This window comes from Nyctibius grandis, chromosome 3, assembly GCF_013368605.1.
Source record: "Nyctibius grandis isolate bNycGra1 chromosome 3, bNycGra1.pri, whole genome shotgun sequence".
NCBI classification, from domain to species: domain Eukaryota; kingdom Metazoa; phylum Chordata; class Aves; order Nyctibiiformes; family Nyctibiidae; genus Nyctibius; species Nyctibius grandis.
In genome coordinates, this window is record NC_090660.1 from 113869508 (window position 1) to 113896034 (window position 26527).

The following is a 26527-nucleotide window of genomic DNA, read 5'->3' on the forward strand; positions in this document are numbered from 1 at the left end:
TCTGCAGGGATCTGGTATAGCCAAAGCAAACACATCCCTGCAGCAATTTTTCCTCCTCCTCTTGAAAATCCTTCCCTAAGCAGCCCTGGGGGGAACATCCCCCCGCCCAGATTACAGGAACAGCCACTACCTCCCAGGGGCCCCTCAGCTCCCGTCTTGCTCCCACCACATTAGTGTTTCAATCAGTCCCTAAATTGGCTCTTTGGGAGCCCAGGCTGCTCACGGTTGGTCACTGCCCTGTCTCTTTTTAATTGGAGCCTTAATCTCTTGCCGGCTCTGATAATGCAATTGGTATCACCAGGCAGTTTGCGAACGGTTAACTGCCCGTGCCATCCGCAGCCCATTAGACACACAAAATCTGCCAACTGCTCACATTAGTTGGAAAAGACTTTAGCAGAGGGAAAATGGAGTGGTTGGAGGTGTGGGGGCTGTGAACAGTGATGGGGCAGGGAGGCAAGACTCATGGGTCCTCTCCCTACCATACCATTTAGTAGCTGGTTCCGGGGAGGGGGGTGGCAAAATCCCTTTGGAGACCTGGAGAAAAACAGCAAGTAAAGAAAATGGTCATTTCTTCTCAGAAAGGGTTATTAGACATTGGAAGGGGCTGCCCAGGGAGGTGGTGGAGTCACCATCTCTGGAGGGGTTTAAGAAAAGACTGAACATGGCACTTAGTGCCATGGTCTAGTTGCCATGGTGGTGTCAGGGCAATGGTTGGACTCGATGATCCCAGAGGTCTCTTCCAACCTGGTTGATTCTGTGATTCTGTAATTCTGTCATTTGAAGCAGGGTTGAGTGGCTCAGGACTCCTTGGTCCTACTCTCTGTTCTTGGGGGATTTTGGATTTAGTGATTATGTCTGGGAGTCAACGTCTGGGCTCCACGCAGGCATGAGAGGTACGGATCAGAGGGTGGGATGTGGAAGCAGCACCCCAGGTTTCCACCACAAATCCATCAGTGATGCTCTGTCAACGTCTTTCTTCACATAACCTGTCAAGTGGTGTGGCCTCATCCTGTCCCTTTCACTGATGGTCACAGCAACCCAGTAGAGAAAGAGCAGCACCAAAAGTACTTCCAGGTTCACCATATTTGTGGGGTGAGGATGCAGGTTGGGGGGGACTCAGGGAGCTCACACTGCCCTGGGGGATCTCTGCTAATTCCCCTCTGTTGTGTTGTACAGGAGGACTTGAGATACTGAGAGGCAACAGCTGCAAAACAAAGCAGGTATTTGAAGAAAACATAAATTTGAGTTTTGGAAATAATGAGATTCAGGGAATTCGGAAATTTTCAACTGCAGTCATGTGAATGTCCTTTTTAATGGTAAAATCTCCAGCATGGTTTGCTATTCTTTATAAAATCTGAGGTGCAGGGGTGGAGATGAAGTGGCTGGGTTTTCTCCTCAAGCTTTTCCAGCACGTAGATATGAGGATGCTCATGCAAAGGAGCTCTGGTTCACTCTCTCTCAGGCAGATTAGGAAGTAGGACTTCCTAAATGCTCTTCAAATCTGAGTGAAAAATGGGGTTTGTTCCCCTAATGTCACAAATCTCAGCGCAGCCCTCCTTAAAGCCCTCACAAACGAACAGCTACCCGCACAAGCTCTTTAGGAAGCCTAGCCCTGATCCTGGCAGCAAATCTGACAGCCCTTAGTTTTAATGAGGGAATAATCCAGATGAAAGAATCGCTCCTCACATGCAAAACATTGCAAGGGAAAAAAAAACCCCCGTGTGCTGGCTGTACACATCTCCAATGAACTTCCTATTTTCCCAGGCTCAAAGCTTATTGATTTAAGTCTTCCCCTGTAAGGCTCAGCCCATGCCATGTTCTGATGTCCCAGAACAGCAGCTTCCAATATTCAGTATTCTTGGAGAAAAAATTCACAATTTTTTGCATGAATTTGAGAAGTAGGTAGAAGCACATTTGATTTTGTTGTCATATTGAAAATATGATTTTTCTTTGAACTTCCTCTGGAGCATTTCTATCAGGCTAAGAGCAGAGTTGGAAATTTCAGCTCAGAAGGTGAAAAAAAATTAGACAGTTGTGAGCAGGGCTGGTCAAGAAAGGTTTTTTTGTCTTTTTTTCCTTAATGAAAAGATTTTTCATCAGAAAATTGCAGTTAGTGAAGACAAAGACCACACCTGATCAGCCTGGTGCTTAGAGCATCCCCTCCTTCTCCTGGAGACCCTTGCTGAAGTCCTTGATCTGAATTGAGGTGAGCAAGGACTTAATGCCTGCAGGATCAGCACCATAAGTGGTCCACAGGTGAAGGACAGGGAGCAGCCAAACTGGTACAGTGTTGTGTTGTGCTTTGACAGTGATCCTTTATTCACTGCAAAATAAACGTATGCACAAGTCAGAGTTGTTTAACCCACCAAGGATTATCCTGCTCCTTCCCCCTTTCCCTCCTACGTGGGTATATATGCATGTGTGTGCGAGCTTGAGTCTTAGACTTGTTTCATATAATTTATGTCCACGTTGTGGAGTGCACGAATGACAAGGCAAGCAAATCCCATAGCAGCCTCTTAAACAACTCAATAGAGGGGACAACATTTTCATTTTATTGTTGTTCATAAAATTTTATGGGTTGGAACTCGCTATTTTTGTTCCACAGAATGAAAGGAAGTGGTCTTTTTTATTATTATTATTTTTGCAAATCTGCAGTCACTAATGGAACAGCTCGTAAATGCATGAGCCTGACTCCCTTCCTCTGCAGGGAGCTGGGCACCAGGGCAGGAAAGGTCAGGAGAGAAAGAGGAGAGGAGAGGAAGAGGAGAGGAAGAGGAGAGGAAGAGGAGAGGAGAGGAGAGGAGAGAAGAGAAGAGAAGAGAAGAGAAGAGAAGAGAAGAGAAGAGAAGAGAAGAGAAGAGAAGAGAAGAGAAGAGAAGAGAAGAGAAGAGATCTTCCTCCCTTGAACACGTGAGTTGCCAAGCTCCTGAAGAAGACAAAGGACCAAATTTAACTTTGTGGGTCAGTGTGTGTGTGTGCATTCAGGTGTCCCTGAGACCTAGGGAGGGAGGATACTGTTATACAGTGCATAAAGACCATCTTGAGAGTTTGAAGCAGCTCCCCTGCCCACCATGCTCTTTCCCACAAGCTGCCCTGCATGTTGACCCGCACACTGAAATCCAGAACCTGTGGACAGGTAACTCCAGCACACAACTCACATGCACAGGACATCCCAGGCAGAGCAGTCATCTCCAGGCCTATGTTGGTGGGCCCAGCAGCCTCCCATCACAAGCACAAGCACTGGGCTTCCCCTTCTTAGGGTTTGGTCTCTGCAGCCACCTGGAGATACGTGCTCCTGATTAGAAAAGAGAGACACCATGGCTGCTGGTGTTGCCCAAGGAAAGATGCCAGAGCCAGGGCTGATATCTGGTATAGTTTGCCCATAGAAGTTGTGCTGGCACACACCACTGCTGAAGTTTGGAGGACCAGTAAAAATATGCTTGGGAGGTGCATAATCCCCAGGCAGGGATCAAAAACCTGAATGGGATGCACCATCCCCTTTCAGTTCATATTCATGGTTATGGTGGCATATCCATTTACCTCCATATCTTCTCTAGAGGGGCTGAACAGAGGGAATGAAAGCCACTCCATCTCTCCATCACTGTGAGCTCTGCTAGCCCATGCTTTGTGCTCCCCAGATCTTAAACCACCTGAAGGAGCAACCCGCTGGTCCCATGAGATGCTGCAGGAGCCAGGGGAGAAGTTCATCTCTGGGCATTATGAAAGATCACCCCAAAGACAGCAGATCTTGAATATCCCAGGCAAGCATAATCTTCAAGTTCTAAACACCAAAAAATCATGCATCTCTCGTCACCCATTTTCCATCCGAGAGAGCTGCCATAAAAGAGAGCTCAAGCAATGGAAGGAAATTAAACCCAAATTGACTATGTGGCAACACAGGCTATAAATTGTGGATCTTGTGACCAGCGCCTGGGCATTATCCGACTGCCTGTTCATCTTCTCCTTTGATTAAAACATCCTGCTCTAATTCCATTTCCAAAGCCCAAGTTTATTTACACATAATCAAATTAATTACATTCCCTCACTCGTTAATCCATTCACATCTCCTGGATGAAAATGCAGCCCCAAGATTTGACACCGAGATGTTTCTCAGAAAAAATCCTGGGGAGTGGGGAAAATGGAATAAATCACATTCTTCCCTTCATCCTGACTCCCCATACCTTGGGTGTAGGTTTTCACTGCTGGCTGAGCTGAGTGTTACCCCATCACATTACTACCACTTCCAATGACCTTATTAGACAGGGTTATTAGCCATTGGAATGGGCTGCCCAGGGAGGTGGTGGAGTCACCATCTCTGGATGTGTTTAAGAAAAGCCTGGACATGGCACTTAGTGCCATGGTCTAGTTGACAGGGTGGTGTTAGGGCAACGGTTGGACTCGATGATCCCAGAGGTCTCTTCCAACCTCATTGATTCTGTGATTCTGTGATTCTGTGACCTTCTTAGCCTTGTTTGAAGGTTCTTTAATCCCTGCACTGCTAACACGACTGAGGGCATCAGTGCAAATCTGAATATCATCCTAGCTCCAGATTTGGATGGCTGCCCATCTTCCCATGTCTTCCCATGGTCCCAGAAGTTCTGGCCTCTCTTGGCCTGCCTGGCCCAGCAGCAGAGGCTACTTCACCAAGCTTGTGCTCCAGGGAGGGCAGATCTCTATACCGTTTTTTTAAACCACTGCTCATGGTTGTTCTTTTTTTTTTGTATCAGAGATACGAAACCTCAGTCCCTCCTTCTGAATATGTTTTCAGACTCCTAGGGAAATTAACAAAAAGCCATTTGCAAGGGTGTTTTCAGTGCCTGTCTGTGGACACAGGGATATTTCTTTTCTCCTGGAAAACAAGCTAAGGGACTACTGAGTGCCACCAGAGCGCAAACTTTCCCTGTCTTCCCTCCATCTCTTTCTACTTCCTCTTGGGCTGCCAGAAGGGAACCAGTTTCCCCCGGAAGGGGTTAATGTGGCTGCACACTTTTGCCATGTTCACCCGCAAGGTCTCACCACACCACCACCTCCACCAAGACCCTTGCCTACGAGTAGGAGCCCTCCCATGCCTGCCCCCACAGACATCCCTCCCAAGCATGCAAGTGTGCACAGCTGCAAGATGTTTCCCACTGCAACACACGCCTGGGTTCTCCACTAATCCTCCCACCCTCCTCAATACCTGTGCTTGTCTGGGCGCCTGAGAGGATTTTGAAAGTCAGAGGAAATATAATTAGATGCGATGTTGCCCTCGGAGTCAGAGACGGGGCCGGCTCGTTGAAGGGCAGCGGTCAGCAGAAGGAGCGAAGAGGAGTCAATTTAGCACGGCTTACAGTGCCGTTCCGGCTGATTAGGGATTTGATGAGGGAAGGGGTTTGATTTTGGTAGTCGGAGTGACAGAAGCCTTACGGTCAGTTCAGATCTTGTTTAAGGAGGGGAAGCGGATCTGGACTGGGGATGACAGATAGGGAGATGGGGACAAGCGGGGTAAATTGGCATGGTTCCCTGTCCTTCTTGTTGTTTCTGCTGCCCCCTGACTTAATCCAACCAGGGCTGGCCACCACCAGGGAAGGGCAGCCAGGAGGGCTGTGAGAAGCTCGAGGGAGGAAGAGAGGGATAAAGAACAAGAGGAGGCAAGAAAGACAAGCAGAAAGTGAGTCTGAGTGGCACCTTCCCTGGGAGCATGTCTCAGCCTCAGTCATGCAAGTGCCTTCCGGCTATGGGCCCTCTGCCCATCACCCCTGTCTTCATCCTGAAGCCCTCTGTGCACCAAGAGCAGGGAGGAGAGTAGAGGTGGAAAAGGAGACCCAGCCTCACGTGAGGCTTGTCCAACCTTCCCCTTTTCGGGCTGTTGGTTTAGGGACTTGCCTCCTGCGAACGGAGGGGCTGTTGCCCACACATGCTTCTCTTATCTCCACCAGGGCCACAGCACAAGGGCACACAGGGCTGTCCCAAGGACCGTGTCAACCCTGTGAACTTCCGCTTGGTCCTTCCTGTGGTTTGCAAGTAGATTCATCCCTGTTAGGCCAGCAGTCCAGTAATTATAACCCTTTTAGTTGCATGTAATTGCTGATGTAGTCATGTCCACGTTAGTCCCATGCTCTGATAGTTAGATCCTCCACTTGGAGGAAGTCTTGAGAAGCCCTGATGCAGAGTGGAGAGACAACCACAAAGAGGTGAGTGTTAACATAAATTATCATAATAATGAGCCAGTCTCCAGCGGGAATGGCCTAGCAAGCTTTCCCAGATGAATATCAAAGCCATTGCAACAAAGGACAGCAAGATCTCTCTCACCCCTGCCCCCATCCCAAATCCAGGCCAGGAAGGTATTTCAGGGAAGCATCAATGCACATGCCCTGTTGTTACACAGGTCCCTTGCACCTGCTGTTGGTTGCTGCTGGAGATGGGCAGAAGGTGGGGACGTGCCTCATGGTTAGACCGTTGCACTGTCAGGGCTCTAAGCCAAATTTTCACCTTGGAGTGTAAAGCTTCCCCATTAACAGTGATTCCACCCTAAAATATCTCATCCTTCATTCACCTCTACAGGCTGACCCAGAGCCAGGGAAGGAAGAGTTAATCTGACACCACGTTTTCACTTCAGTGGTGGAGGGTGATGGAGAAGCTTTAGACCACACAGAACATTAGGTGAGCTGCGTAGCTTTGTTTGGGGGCTCATGATGCAAGTGATACCTTTCTTGCAGGTAATGAAGCAAGATTGTTAATTGCAGTTGCTGTAAATAAGGAGAGATTCTTACCTTCCCTTGATTGCACAGGTAAGAGACAAGTTCAGGCACCAGGGAAACTCTGCTACTAAGAGCACCAATCAAACAGAGCTACCAAAAATAGTCCCAACTCCATTTTCCATTGTCACACGGAGATTAAGTGACTTTCCCAGCTGCCCAGCCAGGGCTCCAGGTGTCAGACCCAATCTCCTAAGCACCACGCTGATGCCCTAAGTGTGGGACAAGCCCTTCTCCATTAGCAGGTCAGCCAGTATCTTCTGGGAAGTTAAAATACTAGGAAAAAAAAAACAGGCAATCTGGTCAGCTTTGCAGCCCCTCTTGCCCTGCCAAAGAGGGGATCCTGTCCTGAATGTAATTTCATTATTACTAAATGTCAGAGGATTTCACCTGTTACAGCCTTGACCCATAACACCCCGTAAATCACTCACATGAGGAAGAGGATGCTCAGGGATGGAGGCCAGACGGGGTACATCACCAGGGGAAACGCACAGACTCCAACGCCCCAAAAAGCAAAAGCCTTGCAGTGACTGGTGCTGTAATCCTCACTCCTCAGCACCCAACGGTGCTAAAATGAGGCTAGAAAAAATTCAGCGTGGAAGTCAGCAGGAGTGCGGTGCCGGCACGGCTGAGCCTGAAAGAAAGAAAGAAATTGAGAGAAATTTCTATCTCCAGCCAGAAACCCAAGTAGAGAAATATTCTGTGTTAATAAACAAAATGAAAGGGAAAGTTAAAAACCATCCTTCTCCCTGTTGTACTTGTGATGTGTTTGGCTTTCACCTCCCTTTGACAATCCATCAGAAATTAACACCGCGAGATGTACAATTATTGTCAGATGTGAGCAGGGCAATCAAAGCGTTTCAAATCAATGTTTTGTCAACAAAAATAAATGAATGTATTTGCCATGAAAATTCCCACAAAATATTGGCCCTTTTTCTACCTGCAAAGCTAGGAATCTCATTTTATATCAGCTCTGAAGTTCCTTTTCATCTGTCATCGTATTTTGAAACGATAAGAATTACTCTCAGTAGGGAGTTATTTCTTTGCTTCCCTTTCAGCTCAAAAAAGAAAACACTTTTTTTTTTTTTTACTAATTTGAAATAAGCTTAATATCATCAGTGAAAATTCATCATCAGAACAGAAAGATCAAATCTTTCCACAGCTCATAATAAAGCAGGGAGCTCTCACCTGGTAACTGGTGCCTACCAGCTTCCAAAAGCAGCTTCAATATAATTAAATAATAATAATCCAGAAGACACAAAGCCAGGGATCCTGGAGCACTACTTAAAACTGTGCCACCTCCATTTCAGATGACTGAATGCAAATGTGGGTGATTTATTTGATTAATTAGCTAGGTAGGTTTCTAGCAACCCTCCACTGCATTTTCTAGAGGCTCCATCCAAAGCCCACTTAAACCAGTGTAATAAAATCTTTTGCCTACAAAGGGCCTTCAAATAAATCCATGGGCATGTGCCAAGGGTTAATTTCTGTTTCAGCTCACGCTGGCTCTACTCCACCGCAGTCCCTGGTGATTTCACTGGAGTTATTCTAGATTATCCAAAATGAAGGCTAACATGAGCCTGCCCCAGGAACACGCACCTGACTGTGCAGAGGAGATATTTTCAAAGACACCCTCCCTCAGAGACAATTTCTTTCCCAGAGTAATCTTCCCCTGCTCCCTGCTCTTCCCAGAGTGGGAGAGCCCTGGAAATTACTTTTGAGGGCAAATAATGGGGAGGGAGGTGAGCTCTAAGCAGCACAGGTCCCACAAAGGTGTTGCACTATTTGGATCAACTGGAGCAGAGTGATTTGGCTGGCACAAAATGCCATCTCCCCATCCCAGGCAGGCTGGCATCTCTCCAGAGCCGTGATCTCATTCCTTCCACCTTCCCAGAGGTGCCCCATCTGATGCCCCAGTCATGTCTGTTTGCTGCTTCCACCCCTTCCCCTGCCAGGGTCCATGCAGGCAGACATCTCCCTCCCCATGAGCCAGCCCTTTTCCCTGAAATTAAAGTCTTAAAGGGGTTGGTGGTTGCAACTGAACATCCTGTTGCGCTGGGGTGGGGCACCTATGTGTAGGGCACCTATCCCCAATACATTGCCATCTCATCCCCCAGCACCCTGCAAGGTCTCCAGCCCTCCCAGGCGCCATGGAGGGTCGAGGCACAGCCAGAGAAGGAGGACGGTAGCTGCTGGCCTCTTCTGGGGACAGGTTCTTCAGGTCAGGACAGGTCCTGGGGTCTGTCCCCAGGTGCCTCTGCGGTTGGGGACAGCCACTGTGGCTGGATGCAGGCGGCTACGATGCTGACATACACGCAGCTGTCCTCTCCACCAAGCCAGCTCGCTGTCGTTTTAGGTTTCCACTTGCAGCTTGTGGCGGTTTGGGGTGGGAGGAGGGGGTCTTTATCTTATTTTTATTTATTGGCAGGGAAGGAAGAGAAACCCCCTCAGCCCTCCTGCGCTATGCAACAGGAACGGGAGCCGCGCTCCCTCGTCTCTGAGCCCAGGAAGGTAATTGCCTCCCTCGCTCCAATCCCTGAGAAACCTTTAATATATGTCTTCGCCAACTTTGAGGCCTTGTCCAATCTTGACAAATTGTAGTGGAACAAATCCTGTTTGGTTGTAATACAGCGATTCGAGGGAAGATGGATTCGAGAGAGATGGCAGGTCCCGCGCAGCCGTTTAATGTGTTTTGGCTGGGGGTGCTCGGTGGTGGCAGCGGCAGTAGAGGCGAAGCACATTGCTCAAGAAATGTCCCCCTGTATGGGGAGGGATAGGTCAGGACCGCGGCCCTGATGCTGGCAGGGATGGAGGGGGATTCCTTGGGGACATTCCTCCCCACCAGCCAGTGCACGCAGGGAATGCAAGTTATGTTCCCAAAAAGATGCCTTTGCAAGCAGGGCGGGTAGTTCTCCCCATCTCACCAGGGAGAAGTGTGGTGGTGGACATTCCTTCCTCAATACATCTCTTGAGGGCTTCATACCACCACCCCTCCACCCCAGGATCCCCTGGCCATCCCGTGATTTATTTTTAAACCAAGCCATCCAGAGGAGATGCCTGGGGTGGGGAGAGGCATTGCCATCAGCTGTTGATCATCCATCTGTCCTGGAGAAAAAGCATCCATCTGATGGCAAAGTTATCCCCCAAATGGACCAGAGCCTTGGTACCAGGACCTAGTCCCACCAGCTGGCATGGAAACCAAAGGACATCAGAACCCCCCTGCTAGATTCAGTCTTATTTCAAAAAAGGCATCAACTTGGGGAGGAGAGGAAAGAGATTTTGCATTATCATATATACAATCATATGCATATGAAGCTGGAATTTGATTTTTGTCGATTAAAACAGGCTATAGCATCATGGGAAGAGGATATTTTAATTTCAAGACAGTAACAAAATTGCACTTCTAACAGCCTTCTGCATACAGGTATAACCCATATTTCAGGAGATGAATGTTAGTCCCCAATGCAGAGCAAATAAAAGAAAATCCAAAAATGTACCACATCAGGAAATTGACAGGGAATAAGCTGTTTTACTAAATCTATGACTGAAAATATATCAACTGAGTGATACTGCCGGTATTAGACTGGGTCACAGTTTCAAATTTCCTACCCTGCTTCATCCCAAATCAAGAGATATATATTTATTTATATATATAAAAAACACACATAGATACATATATATATATTTATAATTGCATTTTTGTTTGTGTGTGTGTATACATACATACACATAAGAATTTTTATGAAAGGAACAATCCTAAAAATATTTCTTAAGCCATCCATGCTTTGATTTTTCTGCACATTGAAATGTATTGGAAATCACAAAATCAAACCAAACATTTCTGACTTGATCGAAATGCTGCCGTAATTCCATACAAATAGAGGGATGAAATCTATGTGCCCTTGAAAAAGTTAGTTTTTTCTCAATTTCTGTTGAGTTGGCCTTTCCCAACTGAAATCTCCCATCTGAACATGTTCAAAAAAGCTCAGTTCACTTAAATGATATAAAAAGTTATTTCTTTTAGCTGTTTAATGCTGGTTTTTTACAAGGGAAAACTAGAAGAGGATGCGTGTTCAGATGGTTTTCAGGCAGAGCCTTTTACCCCACAAACCCGTCTCAGCGTCATTTGGCCAAGTTTTGTCGTCATTAAACCCAAACAGCAAATATCATGAATATATCTGAGACCAGGATTTACACCCTGGCTTTGCCTAACCCATTAGCAAGAAGGTACACGAGCAGGAAAACATCCTAACTATTAGTTCACAGAATCAATCAGTTTGGAAGAGACCTCTGGGATCATCGAGTCCAACCATTGCCCTGACACCACCATGGCAACTAGACGATGGCACTAAGTGCCATGTCCAGGCTTTTCTTAAACACATCCAGAGATGGTGACTCCACCACCTTCCTGGACAGCCCATTCCAATGTCTAATAACCCTTTCTGAAAAGAAATTCTTCCTAATGTCCAACCTGAACCTCCCCTGGCCAAGCTTGAGGCTGTGTTCTCTTGTCCTATCGCTAGTTGCCTGGGAGAAGAGGCCTACTCCCACTTCACTACAACCTCCCTTCAGGTAGTTGTAGACTGCAATAAGGTCACCTCGGAGCCTCCTCTTCTCCAGGGAGAAGAATCTTACATCTCCTCCCTAAAAGTGATCGTTGTGGATATTTGGGGAAAGAATATATGAAACATGGCAAGTGCAGAGCAATCCTTCTCCAGACAGATCATCCCAGCTCCCTTCAACGAGTGGGTTACAGATCACCGGAGCTGCAAGTTGCTTTGATCTCTCAGGGAGGTGGTGGAGTCACCATCTCTGGATGTGTTTAAGAAAAGACTGAACATGGCACTTAGTGCCCTGGTCTAGTTGACATGGTGGTGTCAGGGCAACGGTTGGACTCGATGATCTCAGAGGTCTCTTCCAACCTCATTGATTCTGTGATTCTGTGATTCTGTTTTCAGGGACAACAAGTAAAATTTTTGCTGTACTACTAAAAAGTGAGAATTTTGACTATTAGGAATTTGATCATTATTTTTTTCAAGGAATACTCTGCAAATTATGGATAATCATAGCTTGAAAGGCTCAGTCTTGCACAGGCGTTTCTGCCTGGATGTTCTCAAAAGAGAAACATCTAAAAATGAGGTGTTCATGCAGGCACGGGAAGTTTCCCTGCAGGTTTTTTTTCCCTGACCGCTCTCCCCATGGAGGAGGCAGACTGCTGCAAATGCCACCGTGTCCTTTAAGGGTTTAGAGACCCTGGCACAGGAGGACCCATTTGTCAGAACTACAAAATCACAGAATCACAGAATCAATCAGGTTGGAAGAGACCTCAGGGATCATCGAGTCCAACCGTTGCCCTGACACCACCATGTCAACTAGACCATGGCACTAAGTGCCATGTCCAGTCTTTTCTTAAACACCTCCAAAGATGGTGACTCCACCACCAAAATGCAACTAATCGTCGTGTCATTTCACAGAATTTAAGCACCTGACTGCAGAGCAGTTTTATTTATTAACTTGTGGTCAAATTCAGTGCAATTATGTGGCGAGATATTGGAATGTGGGCTGAGTTTTACCCACAGCAGCACTGTTTGTTTGAAACCGAAAGCAATCGGAAGGAAAACAAGCTATCTGGCCACAGACCATTGAAAGCAATAGGCAGTTGCAAGGTCAAAAGCTTTGGCTGCCTGCAGTGGATTTAAGAGAGTGGGGGATCTGCTGTAGCATTTACGAAACCCAGGCACTAAAATAAATACTGGAGGGCAGAGTTGGTGGATGCTGTCCACAAAATCAAGGGGCTGGTTATAGCTGGTGGGATGGATGGATCTTTCTTGGCAACACACTTAACCCTAGCCAAATTAGGGACAGTCTCATCACCTTGAGTAGAAATGTGATATAAAACATCGTATCTCAGTCCTCCCAGGGCAATGCTGAAGTCCACCTCCATCACGTGGGAGGCTGTAATCCTGAGGCACACTTGCATCCTCAACAACATGGGACTCCAGGATTATTTCTAAATTACCACCTTCAGTTCAAACAGCCCACGTTTGCTTTCCAGGGATGTCAGCTCCATTGGCAGCTCTTTGGTCTCCAAGACCTCCAAACAGAAGCAAAGTTGAAGTAAAGACTCATCTCTCCCTACCCAGGTAGCGGGCGTGGCCTGGATCTGCTTGGGTGACTCCAGCACTTGAACCCCCTGAGCACACTCAGATCTTTGTGTTGCAAAAATGGAATTGCAAATCAGTGTTAAATACTCCTTCATTTCCTAAGTGCACCCACTCTCTTTCCAACCCTGCCACTATATTGCACATGTAGACAAACTTGAGAGGCCCTGGAGGACGTCTTGGGCATTCATTGGTTGAGGAACTGAGATACAACACTCAACTTCCCTAAGGCCAGCCTCCCTAAGACCATCCAGAGAGCCAGTGGCAGAGCCAGGACTAGAGTCAGATCTCAACTGAAGACTCTCCTTCTGCTGCACAATCCCTATTCTTTTCTTGACTCCTTGTGAAAGTGTCCTAAAAACAGAAAGGGAAAAATCTTTTCTTTATGAGTCATGGGGACAGACCAAGAAGTCCTTAGGTCTGAACCACAGCAGGAGGCTTCAGGTCAGGCAAGTGCTTTCTAAAAAAGAGGATTTGAGCATTGGGAATTAGACATCCCATCACTAGAGGACTCAAAAACAAGTTGGGCAGCAAAAGTCGATGAACTGATGCTCTCAGGAAACTTATTGCATATGTATGACCCATCACATGTCCCAGATATCTATTGGCCATCCTGGAGGGAAATATGGCAGCCCTGCTTTCCTTTGTCTGAGCAGGGAACGCAGTGGGCAGCATCAGATGAGGACTGAGGAGACAGCTGAGATAGGCTGCAGTGATGGACGAGCCAGAGGAATGGGTGGAAAATGGGAGCAAAGGCTAAGAAACCTCAGCCACACTGAAAAGAAGTCAACAAGACCAGCATGACCCTGTTCATCTCCATCTCTGGGTGTTGCTCAGAGTCCATAAATCTACGTAGCCACAGATTTGTCTGCCTGTCAGGGGAGAGGGAAGGGAGATGTACTTTATTTCTACTCCCAGTGCTTTTGATGAGCTGCAGTATTGCCCTTCATACTCCTCCAGTCTCAATAAACCTGGCTAATTAGCATCCTGACCACTCAATTAATTAGGCAGTACACTTAATTATGACAAACTACATTATTCGCTATAGCCCAGAGTCCAATGGACATTAGCGTCAGGTTATGTTCAGTAACAATTTGATTTGAGAGGGAGTTTATTGACCAGAAAAGACATATGATGAGATTAAAATAATCAGTAGAACTAGCTCAGTGCTATTGGCTTGTCGTAGCTGTGGGCTTGGGTTATAAAGACATCGAGGATGGCCAAATTAGTCGCTTCATTCTCATTAAGGGCCACTGCATAAATGGAAAGATATTGGCAGAGTGGGAAGGGAGAAGCAGCCAAGCTACAAGGGGGTCTCAAATAAGATGCAGGATGGTGGGTTTGGTTTGGCTTCTTCTTTCTCTTAGTTATGACCCTCCTCTTTGCCAAAGATAAAGAAGACCAGAGACATTGCTTCTCCCAGAGGGCAGTGGAACAAGGCTTGCCAATACATAAATGTCCCTTCGGAAGGCAATTACCACTTTCCCCAGAAAATATCTATGTCTCCTTCTGAACAGATGACAATGACCTGCCAGCGTCCCAGTGGGACACCTATGTTGCCTTGGGGCTGACCTAACCCAACCAGGGTGCATCTACACGACTGTGGTGGAGCAAGCCAGGCTGATGTCACTGCTCATCATCACAGCATGCACAGGCGTGCACAGATCAGCAAGGGGATGGGGCCAAGCTCTCAGTCCATCCCATCTACCTTGAGAGTATCCCATGCAAGAAGATGGAAGGTGATGTGCAAAAGGGTAGACGGCATTGGTGGGCAGCCTGAACGGAGGAATTCAGGTCAACATGAGCACAATGTCTTGAGGGGTTCAGAGACCTTCAGTGATGCTGCTAAATATTCCCCATTTCTCCCCAGCTCAGCTGAGAAGCAAAACTACTATTCTGCCTTTTTTTCATACTGCCTGTTGTTTCCAGAGTGATTGCAGGCAATTCAGTCAGAAGTAGGGGTGAACTCCTCATTGCAGGTTTAATAACAATGCAGATGATGGGCTCTGTGGGTCCTATAAAGTAGTTCCTGACCTACAAACATGACTTGCAAGCACAACCTTGCCCTTCTCAGTCAGCACTGTGGTTGTCCCCAGGAGGCATCTATTGCAACCTCCAGGTCACATCGGTCATCTGTGGTTACTCTTCCTCAGTTGACCAGACAAGGATAAGCCCAGCAGACAGGCTGATGTCGCCATCAAGATTTCATGCGGAATGTGGGAGCTGACAGCATCCCCAAAGGCTATGTGCTTCACCACCAGCAAGCTAGTCCTGCTGGTAGTCCTTGAACTGCTTCCTGGATGGCACCAAGACATCAAAAGTGCTTTTACTGAGGTGAAGAGCTTTGAGGATCCCTGTAGATGTGGACAAGGGGCGAGAGAACCACAGGTGGCCCCTTGGAAATGGAGCATATACAAAGCAGCATCAAAGACAGAGTGGCTTCTTGTCCTTTTTCTTCCTCAGGATCAAGAAATGAAGGGAATAAGGCCCTTCCTTTTGAATTCAGAGGATGTATTTGCTACCCTGGTATTAGCCCAGAGTCAGTTTCCTGATTCAAGACTCTTCTGCAGAAAGGAATTGATGAAATTGTCGAAATAGGTAGAGCTGGAACACACCTAAACTGGGTGATACACACATAATCAACAAGTCAAGGGATAACTCCCATGAAAAAAAATCCCAAGAGAAAGATGGTTCCTCAGTGAGGGGAAGGGGAAGGAAGAGATTCACCAGGAAATCTGATCCAGGTCTTGGCATTTCCATCACAACTTGGTTCTCCCAGTATCTCCTGGCTGTGCTGGCCAAAAAGGTGGAAGGAACCTACATTTGTGCACCTCGTACATCTCTCTCAATGCTCTGTAGACTAAAGTTTTCACATAGATGTGCCTTCCCAGCTGAAGAAGACACACCAAAACACTACTTTCATGGCGATTTGGGTGGGACCATCCTGCTCCAGGAGGCAAGAAGTTCAGCCACAAAGACATGGATTGCCCTCAGGACCAAGGCAGGGTGTCAGCTCTGTTTTATTCACTATTAGGGACGTAGTCTGTCCCAGGCCACCCCTGAGTACCTCACCACCATCCCAGGCTGTCCTCAACCACTCTTAATCATTTCCCTCCTATTCCTATTTTTTTCCCAGGGTCACCAGGAGATGTTCATCGTCCAGATCTCTTGGCCTGGCACGTGAGAGGTGGAAGCTTTCTACAGGACAATGAATAGGTGATATCTGAGGAGGGTTTCCCAAAAGATGGCACCTGCTTCACCATTTCCTCCCAGCTAGTTCTTCTTCCCAAATTGTGCAAAAGTTTAAAATATTCAGTGATATTTGATTTGATGAAGGAGGGGGTATTATTATTGTAAGCTTCCTGGTCATTTTTTTTTCCATTATTTAACACAAACATTTCCCTGTCCTGTAGAACATACTTCTCCCCTCCATCAGGAACGTAGCAATCAGAGAAGGAAATGAACCTAGTTATTTTTAAAAGGCTTTCCTGTGTGAAAGAGTATAGGGGGGAAATATTTATATTCATCCTCAGCAAATATAGATTCTATACCAACTTTCAGTGACTTGAAATGTGATGGGAAGTTTAGAGGGGCTGGCCAAGGGCAGAGTTAAGGCTCTTTGGATACTGGGAAACTCTACACCTTAACATATTGGATTTCTTTTAAGTTTAACATTAACTCTGCATGTTTGGGTTTATTGCCCTTGGCTCCAGGATAATTGTAACATCCGTGTGATTTATTTTGCCATAATTACTGATATGCACTGCCAACTTTAACTGTGTTTTAGGACTGATGCCACAGTCCTGTGAGAGAAGGTGGTGATCCCTTATTTTGTGAATGGCTGGAGAACACTTGGTCCCATTCAGAAAAATAAAAGGCACCCATAATTTTCTCAAAATAGCTCCAGACTAAGGGCAGCACCATCTTCAGTCCTACCAGGAACAACAAGGGGACCAGCACTTTTGAGACAGGGAAGTCTTCTTCCTTGGAGGCTCAGAGTTGACTTTATTGCTCTCTACAACTGCCTGAAGGGAGGTTGTAGTGAAGTGGGAGTCGGCCTCTTCTCCCAGGCAACTAGTGATAGGACAAGAGGACACAGCCTCAAGCTTCGCCAGAGGAGGTTCAGGTTAGACATTAGGAAGCATTTCTTCTCAGAAAGGGTCATTAGCCATTGGAATGGGCTGCCCAGGGAGGTGGTGGAGTCACCATCTCTGGAGGTGTTTAAGAAAAGCCTGGCCATGGCACTTAGTGCCATGGTCTAGTTGACAGGGTGGTGTCAGCGCAATGGTTGGACTCGATGATCCCAGAGGTCTCTTCCAACCTGATTGATTCTGTGATTCTGTGAAATGGCTGTATCCTTCAGCCTTCACTGAAGGAGAATCTTTCAGTTATAAAGAGTAATGGAGAAGAGGAGGAATAACCATTAATCCTAAAGAAAGCCTATTCAAATACAATGCATGTCCAATACTGAATGGAGTTTCAGCAATACACAGAGTCCAGAACTACCTTATTCTGCTAGCAAGATCATCAAGGGCAAAGAAAAAAACAGTTGACATCTAATGCCAGTCTAAATTACTATTACATTCCTGGGCTAATGAACAGGTTTCCTGATAATTCTCGTAAAAAAGCGTTGGTTCCCACAGAGCAAGGACTGTGATTTGGGAAGGACTGGCCATATTCTGTGCACGGGGCAGGGAAGCCAGATCTCTGGTTCTAAAGCAATCAGCTCCTGCCTCTCCTACGAGGTGTGTGTGCATATGCTCTGCGTGCGTGCGTTGAGCTGCCTTTACTTTCATCTGGCTCGTGATCTCCAACCAATGCTGACCTCTAGGGTTTGGGAGAGCCTGGCCCCAGGGCTGGCACCTCACACACCCAGGCTGTGCTTCCCACAGCAGCATCCCACACAGGCAGGCATTTGGCACAGCATCCAGGTAGGACTGCACTTGGACGTAGCTCCACACCCTGGTGCATCATCGCATCCAAGTGCATGAGGACCTGGCCTGTGCTCTGCCAAAGAGAAACTCCACTCCCTTCCCTAGATGTGGCCATCCTAAGCTGCTCTCTAACTCCATCCTGTGTAACACCGTTTGCTGCCACGTGGTCTCAGGCATGAGGAAAGAAGATACTTGAGGTGGGAGTGCAGCCCTCACCTGGGCTACTAAATTAGTGATTCGTTTGACACATGCAGTCTCCAGCGTGGCTGCCATGTAGTGTCCCAACCAGGATTCATATGATGGCTCTGCTTATCACAGCTCACCATCAAGAGTTGAGGCTGGCCACCTCAAGCCATCGAGGCTTGGCAGAAGCAGCATTGCAAATGTTTGTCCCAGATGGAGAGGAGATTTGCCAGGGCTAATCTGTGCTTGGTACCTCCAGGAGCTGTCTGAACCATGGAGACCTCACAGCAAGTCCCAGGACCCCTTGTTACCAGCACTCCATCCCCAAGAAATAGAGGTGAAACTCAACCACATGGGCCCAAGAGCACCATATTTCATTTTCCCATGAACAATTTCCTATGAGTAAGAAAAGCTGGACCAGAGAGCTGCTTTAGCTCCATGGAGTGGAGTGAGTTGGATGGGTGGATAGACAGAGCCATACACACGAGAAAATCTAAGACTTTCCTTTCTCTTAACAGCTAATTTGCAGAAATGAAGCCCAGGAGAAAATGCTGAACCCAGAGGCAATCCCTCAGTAAGGACGAGACACAAATCAGGAGATAGGAGGAGGGTTGCTCTTAGCCCCAGATCCTTGCTGCAAATTGTATTAAGACATGAGTTGGTCTACATGTAGCTGATGAGTTTATCACTCACTAATCTCCCAGAGAGCAGAGCTTGGGGAGAAGTTTTCTACTGAAATTCCCTTATAGCCAAAAAAATTGAGTTTTAACGATATCAAAGCATTTCTAAGACACATTTCAATTTCATTGAATTTTTGGTGCTTAAGTTCCCTTCCTAATTCCAAGAAATTAAAAATAGAATGAAATGCATTAAAAGAGGCATTTTCATTTTGCAGCTGGGAACAACTATTCAAATTCATCTTGAAAAAAAAAAGGCAAAACTTACAGCCAACTTGGAGCGTTCCTAATTGAAACAAAATATTGCAGCCTGCTCACAACCAAATATCTCAATTGGCCAAAGCCAATTTTTTCCAAATAGTCAATCTGCTGAAGTGCATAAAGAAATATTCATTTCCATTCCAATCCAACTTTGAGAATACTGATTAACCTGATGTTTTTATATCTACCCTGCTTTAAGAACACACCCAGACTCTCTGCCTGTCCAAATTTCCTTTCTGGGTTTCTGCTGCTCTCCCTGCAGCCTCATCTCCCACTGGATGAACCCACAGATTTGGGAATGCTGGTTGCATCGCTACCAAGAACACCATGCACCAGCATCCATGTTCACCCCACCACAATTTCAGCCCATCCCCAACTTCAGCGGATCAACTTCAACCCCTCTCCAGTCCCTCGTACTCACATGGTGGTGGCTCTGGCATGACTTCCAAAGAGACTTGGGCCAACAGCTTCAAATCTGGGATGGACTGTTTCCCAGTTCCTTTCTCCCAAGCAAGGATATATTGCTGGCTGCACCCTACTTGCAAATAGTCAGATCATGCTATGGCTTATTTTTCCCTCGAGCACAGCTCCTGGTTCTGGCACTGAGTTCAGTCACAGACGGAGTTTTCCCATGAATTTTAGGGTTGGACCACAGCAGGAGAACATGTTTTTTCACAGAGGTGCTCTGAATACGGAGCCTTTCAGAGGCTCATTCTCTGAGGTCTCTCTTGCCTGCAGAGAAGGACCCAGGGGGAATGATCATCATCTGACCAAGACTGGGCTGGGTCAGTGTCAAGTGCTTGATGCAGCACACTCAGGTTCCTTCTGCTGGATGGTTTGCATGGAAAAGTGTGGACAGGAGAAGGACAGGAGTCAAGGATTTCTCCCCAGCCACAGCTGGCCAGTACCACAGGGGTGTGACCAGCTGCCCCCTGCAAACCTGCCCTCCTGCTCTGCCCAAGGTGTTCAACAGAAGTGTTATTGACTGCCTGGAAACTGGAGGGACTTGGGCAGCTTGGGAAATTGGAAGGGAATGTATTTCATTTGTTTGATGTTTTTTAATGATAGCTTTTCACTTGGAGGCCCTATCCCATCTCTCCAACCACTGCTCATCTGCAAAAGTCACTCCACCTCACCAGCTCCAGATGTTACCCTATGCAAGCAGCAGGAAAGTCGAGAAAGCAATCATGGGTGGATTCTCAGAGCACCACATGAAGCAGCGCTGCATCCAGACCAGCTGTGGGCAGAGTAGGGCAATACACCAGTGAGGTAACACAAGGGTCTGGTCCACAATCCCACCACCCTCATGAACACAGGCTGCAGCCTGTGGTAGCTGATCCATGGCCATTCGCCTCTCCCAGTAGCTTGCTGTCTGGGTCATCTCCACACTCTGCACCCGAAGGTGGTAACAGTTGAGCATAGCTGTGTGCTAACACCCTGTCTAACATGGAAACCATCACAGAGGTGCCACTGCCAACTACTCCCAGGGCTGCTTCAGCTTACAAAGTGCAGCCTGGAACAGAGCTCAGCTCTTTTCACAACATCACTCCACCTTTGCTGGGTTACCCAGGTGCCACAAGTCCCTGAAGCAAGCACAGACACCATGCACAGAAAACCGGTGTTGAGCAATGGTCCTTGCTGTAAGTCGGAGAGGTCTGCAGGCCACTTTGGAGGTCTTACTATCACACACATCATTAAATGCAGCAATGCCCCTGTCTGGGATTCCTGGAGGGCAGCTCCCATGAAGGGCACAGGCCACGGTCCCTCTAAAAACAAGACACACAGTGCAAAGAGAGTGCAAAGTACTGCTTGTAGCCTTCACCATCTGCTTCGTCCAAGTGGAGAGCCTGATCACAGAAACCACCAGGTTGGAAGAGACCTCAGGGATCATCGAGTCCAACCATTACCCTGACACCACCATGGCAACTAGACCATGGCACTAAGTGCCATGTCCAGTCTTTTCTTAAACACATCCAGAGATGGTGACTCCACCACCTCCCTGAGCAGCCCATTCCAATGCCTAATGACCCTTTCTGAAAAGAAATGATGGGAAACGGGAAAAAGCACCCAACAGGCAAGGTAGAAACTCATGCTGGAGCTCAAAAATGAGGAACGTGAGTTTGCAAAGGAGACAATAAGACAGAGGAGGCAAACTTGGGAACTGGTAAGAAAGAGAAGAAAGGGGAAAGGGACATGTCACCTTACAGAACAAGAGGCACTGAAGCAACATTCTTTAGAGGTCTGTGGGCTGCAGAGGCACAAGAAGCAATAATTTGCTCTACTGACCATTTGGCCTGTGAGACAGTCCTCTCTCTGTCTCACTCCTTCTCTCTCTCCCTCCCTCTCAGACAATCAAGTGAATTAAGTTTGCAGAGTTACGTAGGAGGCATCGGGCGTCAGATACAATTACTCACCCGCTGCATCATAATTACTGCAAATGGTCCATTAAAGGAAAATTATCATCAATATGATATTATCAGACAGCGAGTAAATGAATAAAGGAAAGTGCTTATTCTTCCATTGTCCCGTTAATAGAGACGTCTTTGAAATTGATAATGTGAAGGATGCCACCTCACTGGGGATTGTGGGCAAGCAGGATGTGGAGGGAAACTGTGGGTGATGACACACAAACAGGACCCACCTTTTGGGATGGAGGTGCAAATGCAGGTGTGCACCTTCATCTGATTGTCCAAGCAGTGGATGAGGAGAATAGACGGGGACTCTTCGGCAAGGTGTCATCTCTGTTCAGGACACCCTCACACCACTGACCGTTCTGCCCAAATGATCCAGCGCTGCCTTCTGCAGATGGTGCTTTAAACTCGATGCCAACAAACTTTCAGGGAGCTGAATCCAACCCAATATTCAAACCCAGGCCAGAGCCAGATCATCAGCCTCACCTTGATGTTAGGAGGTTTTTCTTCAATGGCTGCATCTGGAACCAACTGCACCTGGTGATGAGGGGATCAGAGCTGCTCATCATGCAAACATTTTTGCACTCATCATGCTGAAATTAGGCCACAACTGCAGAAAAGCATCAACTAATTGCAGCTCTGGATCAGCAAAAGTGATGTTTTTGTGCACTGTCGGGCTCTGAGTGTTGAATACCTCTAGGAAGCTCAACCTCCACATTCACAGCTGGGAACTGAGGTTTTGGAAGCAGAGGGTTGGGGACAATTGTGCTGGAGCAATGAATGACCCATGTCCAGGTTGGCATGAGGTGTCCTGCAGAATGAGAAAAATAAGGAGACAAGTAGATGAGATCTGGCTCCTGTGGGTCAAAACCTTTCATCCTCACCAATGTGGGCAGTAGAGTTCCAGCAGCCAGTGAAGTTCTGCTAATTAATACTCGCTAATTAACTACAGTAGACATAGCCAAAGGTTAGTTCTGAGCTATTTTTTAAGAGTAACTAAGCAAAGTGAGCCTCTTAACTAGCAGTTTACATTTACTACAGCAGAGATCTGAACCTCAGATAGAATAATTTAAGGACCACAAAATCAAACACATGGAAAAATCCTGCTGCAGTAAACCATTTCCCTGGCAGGAGTGAGGATGGAGCTCCATGGGGTGCACTACACCGTCTCAGTTCCTTGTGGGCTCTCTTGAACCTTCCTCTGGAAAAGCTATTTCCAGATGAACTATTTCTGGATCTGCATATACAGAATTTTGGGGAAAACACACCAAACTTTCTCCAGAATTCCTGCTTCCAAATCTGGGAGACCTCTTATGCAATCAGACAGGTCCAATCCTACAGTAGGTGTGTTTTACATACCCACGTCATGGAGATCTGGATAAAAAGCGTTTTGATGGGATTCATCTGGCTGAGTGATGTGTCTGCAGTAGAGACACCTCCATCACAGGCCCCCTTTCCCATTGATGGAGAATGAGCTGATACAGTTAGTGGAGCTAAGGGAACTTTTCCACCCTTCCTAAAGTAGAAAACTACATGTGAGAGGACAATTTACTCTCTTAGCTTTGCGGATGGCACAGGTCTAAACTTCTGGTTGTAATGGGAGCCTAAACATCCCAGTCAGGTGGAGACACCTATATGAAGACTCCCAAAACAGCAGGGATGAATCTCAACCTTTAAGTGACTGGGAGAAGGACACCCATGAGCTCCCCAGCTCCAGCGGAGTGACATCTAGATGTTGTGACTCCTGGCTCACTGTGATAACCCATTTCAGTGCCAGGAGTACTGGTCCCAGAGACTGGTTGCAACCCTTTGCTCCAAGCTCTAGCACGCAGCATCTTTACCTGGGTATTTACAGTCTCTTTCTCTCATCTTCCTCCAGAAATACGTCTTTGCATGAAGGGAGATGGGGCATTGTGATCCTAAGTTATCACAAGGTCTACGCTGCAATATACACATCCTTGTGTGAAAGGGTGGTCTGAACTATACTGAGACCCACGTGAAAAACAAGAAAGTGTGCTAGGATACTCTCAGCCCTTTGAGGCTGCTGTATGCCCCATGGTCTGCCCACTAGCAAGCTGGTGGGACCACCTCCAGCACTGGGAGACATTACCCACATCTCTGTGTGAGCAGTTCCAAACTGGGATGACCATGAACAAGCAAGAGATGCCACTATAAGGTAAAGTGCCATCAGTGAAGCAGAGGTGGGGTGGGAGTAGAGTGAGCCAGAGCCAGCCCCAGCTGCAGGACCAAGGAGCATCCTCAGTTTGGTTGCCCAACACACTCCCAGTGAGAAGCAGTAGAAACACTCACCACTTACACGCTGCTGAGGTGACCTGCTATAACAGGGCTGCCTTTTCGTTCCTCCAGCACATCCGTGGCCGGACACCGGGGTGACAAGGACCTTTGTAAGGCCATGGTGAGGTAGACAGGCTCTGCCTAGGGCAGCCAGCCCCACTCTCTGGTTCTCCATGCTCTGCCAAGACACTCCTGTCCCGAGAGGACCCGGGATAGGTAGCCTTCACAGAAGAGTGAGCATCTGGCCGGAGCAGGAATACGCCTGCGGGGCCAGGTTTGGTAAAGCAGCACGGAGCTGCATCGGTCTCAAGTGTAGAAAATAGTCAGTGAAGGGAGTAAAGCGGATCTGCTGCTATTCATTTCACAGCTGTAGTGGGATTAGTGGAACGAGGGCGATGGGGTAAGCTGCCCCTTTTATCTCATTCAAACATGTTGCTAATTCAGCAGAGCACCGCAGCCAGGAGCAGCTCCCAGCCTAATCCACTGTATCATTCTCACCCAGCGTGAAGAAACGAGAATTTTAATCCGCTCCCCACCCCCCGCCCCATCAGCTGCTCCAGCGGGCTCTGCCTGGGCTAAGCAGGCATGGGGACCCACTCCACGCCTGGCACCGCTTTCCCTGGCCCCATTGACTAGCTCTCTTGGAGCTGGGAGAGGTGACTTTTCAGCTACGGCTCCCACCCTCTGCTGCATGAGCTGAACTGGGCTGTCAGTGGTCCCACACAACACCAGGCTCCTGAGTGGCCAAGGGAACAAAACACCAAGAGTATTACAGAATCACAGAATCAACCAGGTTGGAAGAGACCTCTGGGCTCATCGAGTCCAACCGTTGCCCTGACACCACCCTGTCAACTAGACCATGGCACTAAGTGCCATGTCCAGTCTTTCCTTAACAAGGGTTTAGTTTTTACCAGTACAAGTTGGGGACAGAGCTGTTGGAGAGCAGCGTAGGGGAAAGGGACCTGGGGGTCCTAGTGGACAACAGGATGACCATGAGCCAGCAGTGTGCCCTTGTGGCCAAGAAGGCCAATGGCATCCTGGGGTGTATTAGAAGGGGTGTGGTTAGCAGGTCAAGAGAGGTTCTCCTCCCCCTCTACTCTGCCCTGGTGAGGCCGCATCTGGAGTATTGTGTCCAGTTCTGGGCCCCTCAGTTCAAGAAGGACAGGGAACTGCTAGAGAGAGTCCAGCGCAGAGCCACGAAGATGATTAAGGGAGTGGAACATCTCCCTTCTGAGGAGAGGCTGAGGGAGCTGGGTCTCTTTAGCTTAGAGAAGAGGAGACTGAGGGGTGACCTCATTAATGTTTATAAATATGTAAAGGGCAAGTGTCATGAGGATGGAGCCAGGCTCTTCTCAGTGACATCCCTTGACAGGACAAGGGGCAATGGGTGCAAGCTGGAGCACAGGAGGTTCCACTTAAATTTGAGGAAAAACTTCTTTACTGTAAGGGTGACTGAACACTGGAACAGGCTGCCCAGAGAGGTTGTGGAGTCTCCTTCTCTGGAGACATTCAAAACCCACCTGGACGCGTTCCTGTGTGATATGGTCTAGGCAATCCTGCCCCGGCAGGGGGATTGGACTAGATGATCTTTCGAGGTCCCTTCCAATCCCTAACATTCTGTGATTCTGTGATTCTGTGATTCTGTGATTCTGTGAAATGCATCTTGATGGGTTTCAAGCGACTGCTTTGGCATGTGAGTCATGTTGTTCTAAGGATCTTCTTCCAAGCTGAGAAAGATGGCAGTGGAGATGTGGTGTTTCTACACCAAACAGCAAAGCACCTTGCGAGGTGCCACAGGGACAGACATTGGCCCAGACAGACCTCCAAACCTGGGAATTTAGAAAGAGGACAAACCAGCAGGTGACAGAAGATGTAGTGTCCAGGTCTCATCACCCCGTGGCTCTCCTTTGAAGGATAGCTGTAATTCTGCAGGGAGGTCAGATCTCCCCTGCCAGGCGACATCTTCTTCTCAGAGCACATGCAACGAACTGTGAGATGTCTTCCTTCCTCTGGGAACACAGTCTCTAAACCAGCTTCCACCACAAGAAATGCTACTTGAGATACCTCCCTTCTGAAAGCCAGGCCTTCTGCACTCCCATACGTTTTAGCTATGCCTTCATTCCCAACGAAACACTAATCCACAGCCCCATCCCATGTTTTCACCTGTGAATCTCAACGCACTGTAAGAACTGGGGCATCATGGGCCGACATGACAGATGACAAAAATAAGGTGTAAGAGGACGCTCTGACTTGCCATAGGTCACACAACTGGCAGACTCTGAAACTCGAGCAGAAGTGCAGAGATTGAGCACAAGGAAGAACGCAGGTGTTTGATCTCTGAACCTTCAAGGCCATGCCCAAGCATAAATTTTAACAGGCACAACTTACAAAACCTGTTGTAGACCTTACGAATATATTTGCCCACGTAGCCAGTGCTTGTGCCTTGTCTTTGCCACTGAGAGTGCATGCCAGCTGACATGCATCCAGACATGCCTGTGCACACTAGTGTGGACCAACAGTACCTTCCCCAGGTCTCACTGTGTCTCTGCTTGCAATGCCTCTGCATCCAGCCTCATCTAGGCTTGTGTACAACAGGTTAGAGACAGGAGGGTACCACCAGGCCTCTGAATCCTTTTTTCTGACAAACAACATCTGCAAACAAGGCAGTGACAACAGAGCCTCCAAAAGCATCAACATTTATGAACCTTGAAGTCACCTTCAACCTACTCAGGTTCTGTGGGGCATCTTTCAATATCGTTGATGTCTGGATCATGCATCTTGTTTCTCCAGCACAGAGCTAGGATGTACCCGCAGGTTTCCTTGCATCACACCAAGTGAACCCCTGCTAGGTCTTTCATAGAATAGAAT